Source organism: Phascolarctos cinereus, unplaced genomic scaffold (assembly GCF_003287225.1).
Source record: "Phascolarctos cinereus isolate Bilbo 61053 unplaced genomic scaffold, phaCin_HiC Scaffold_726;HRSCAF=1367, whole genome shotgun sequence".
Classification (NCBI taxonomy): Eukaryota; Metazoa; Chordata; class Mammalia; order Diprotodontia; family Phascolarctidae; genus Phascolarctos; species Phascolarctos cinereus.
The window spans coordinates 289,173,961-289,176,886 of record NW_027556098.1 but is presented as its reverse complement, the minus strand read 5'-3'; positions in this window follow the sequence as shown (position 1 = coordinate 289,176,886).

Below are 2,926 nucleotides of genomic sequence, written 5' to 3'. Positions count from 1 at the left end.
CTATATAAAGAGGAAGAAAGAATCAAAGAGAATGAAAAATATAAGAGAATGGTAAGGGGGGAAAATACACAATTAACATTCACACATGAATGTGAATAGAATTAAATAACATACAAAATGGAAAACAATAGAAGAAAAGATTAGAAATCATAGATGAATAATAGATTATTTACAAAAAATATATTCTCAGAAACATGGAATTAAAATAATTGACTGGAGTAACATCTATTGTATGTCAGCTAAACAAAAAAAAAAAGTCACCAAAATGATTTCAGACCATGCAAAATTCAAAATAAAGTTAATAAAAGTGATAGTGAAGCTATTTTTGCTTAAAGTACTATAGACAACAAAGTAACACCAATATTAAAAAAATGCAACAGAAGCCATTTAAAGGAAATATTTCAAGGAGTTAAAGAGAGAACTAGGGAGTACCTCTCTTATACTTAGCTAGTTCTAACCAATAAATAAATTTTAAAAGAAGAGAAGAACCTGGATACAATTTTAAAGAAGTTAGATATATAGACAACTAGAAATTATTGGGTGGGTTTAGAAAGGAATATGCATATTTCTCAGTTGTTCAGGATAACCTTACAAAAATTGACTATATTCAGGCATAACAAGCCCAAAACTTCAGAAAAGCAGAAATGATAAATGTAGCTTTGATGATAAATAATGCAATGAAATAGCATTCAATAAAAAGACTGATAAATAGTTACTACTGGAAACGAAATAATTGTATCCTGTGAAAGGGTGGGTCAAAGAACAAATCATACAATCAATGCCTTCATTAAAATTAATATTAACAATGACATCATACACCAAAACTTAGCAGATGCAACCAAACCAATATTTAGGGGGGAAATGTATATCTTTCTGCAGTTTGTTCAATTAAATAAAGGCAGAACAGATCAACAAATTGATCAGCAAAAAAAGAATACTTCAAATATCATGAACTACAGTCAGGATAACACAAGATTTAGTAGCTTCTGCACTACAGAATTAGAGGGCCTGAAATATAATATTCTAGAGGGCAAAGGAGCTAGGATTACAACCAACAATCAACTACCCAGCAAAACTGAGTATAATCCATCAGGGAAAAATAGACTTTTAATGAAATAGAGCTCTTTCAAGCATTCTTGATGAAAGACCAGAACTGAATAGAAAATTTGACTTTCAAATATAAGATTCAAGAGAAGCATGAAAAGGTAAACAAGACAAATAATAAGTGATTCAGTAAGGTCAAACTGTTTACATCCTACATGGGAAGATAACGCTTATGACTCTTAAGAACTTTTTCATTTTTAGGGCAGTTAGAAGGATTATACATAGACAGTGGGGAGGGGTTTGAGTTGTTTGTGATGGGATGATATGCAAAAAATAAAATTAAGGAATGAGAAAGGTATATAGTAGGAGAAGGGGAAGAGAGAGGTAGAGTGGGGTAAATTGTCACATAAAAGAGTCAAGAAAGAGCTTTTACAGTGGACAGGAAGATGGGTGGGTAGGTGGGTGGCAGGCAATGCTTGAACCTTAGTCTCATTAGAATATACACGTTCAGCTGGGTATAAAAATCGATCTTACCTTACAGGTAAGTAGGAGAGTCAGGAGATAAGAAAAAGGTGGGAGAGGCTGACATAAGGGAGGACTGACTGGGGAACGCCTTTGTCAGAAGTAAAGCACTTTTGTAGAGGGAAAGGAGGAGGAGGAGGAGGAGAAAGAAAAGGAGGAACAGGAGAAGGAGGAAAAAGGAGGAGGGAAGGAGAGAGAGAGAGAGAGAGAGAGAGAGAGAGAGAGAGAGAGAGAGAGAGAGAGTTTTAAGCAAACATAACCAATATAGCCAAAATTAGAAAGAAAACTGGCCACACGTTTACAGCATCTGTCATAAACCTCATTTCTGAAATCTAGAGTAGTAAAATTTTGTAAAACTACAAGTCATTCCCCAATTGATAAATGATCAAATAATATGAATAGGCATGTTTCAGACTAAGAAATCAAAGCTATCTATAGTCATTAGAAAAAATGCTCTAAATCACTATTGATTAGAGTTATGAAAATTAAAACAACTCTGAGGCACCATTACATATCTATCAAATTATATAATATAGCAAAAATGATAATTATGGGAGGGGATGTGGGGAAATTGAGACACTAATGCACTGTTGGTGGAGTTGTGAATTGATCGAACCGTTCTGGAAAACAATTTGGAAGTATGGCCAAAGGTCTTAAAAACTGTGACATATCCTTTGACTCAGCAATATGACTACTAGGTCTTTATTCTAATTATATCAAAGGAAAGGGAAAAGTACTTATTTGTAGTGGCCCTTTTTGTATTAGCAAAAAATTGAAAATTCAGAGGATACCCATTAATTTTTGTGTGACTAAAAAAGGTGTAGCATATAATTTTGATGGAATACTATTGTGCTATAAGAAATGATGATGAAGATGGGTGTAATTTTTTTTCATAAAAGCCAGTGAATCTCATAGGAACTGATATAAAGTCAAGTGAACAGAACCAGGAGGACATTGTACAGAGTAATTGCAAAATGCTGTCCACCTCCAGACAGAGAACTGAAGAACTCTGAACAATGATTGAATAATGATTTTTTTCACTTTCTTCCTTTTTTTTCATGTGTTATCTTTTGCAACATGGCTACTATGGAAACATATTTTGCATATTTTCACATCTATAACTGATATCTTATTGCATGCCTTCTGGAGGAGTGTGTGAGGGGCAGTAGGGAGGGCAGAATTGGCAACTCAAAAATTTTTTTAAATGAGTTATAAATTTTTTGATATAATTGGTTAATATTTAACAAATTCGGGGTTTTTTTAAGAGCATAGAGAGGCAGAAAAATAACTGACTTCCTGTTCTCTGACACATTGGTCTGTCCTGCAGAATCAACAATCTGAATCTCAAGATCCAGAAGGA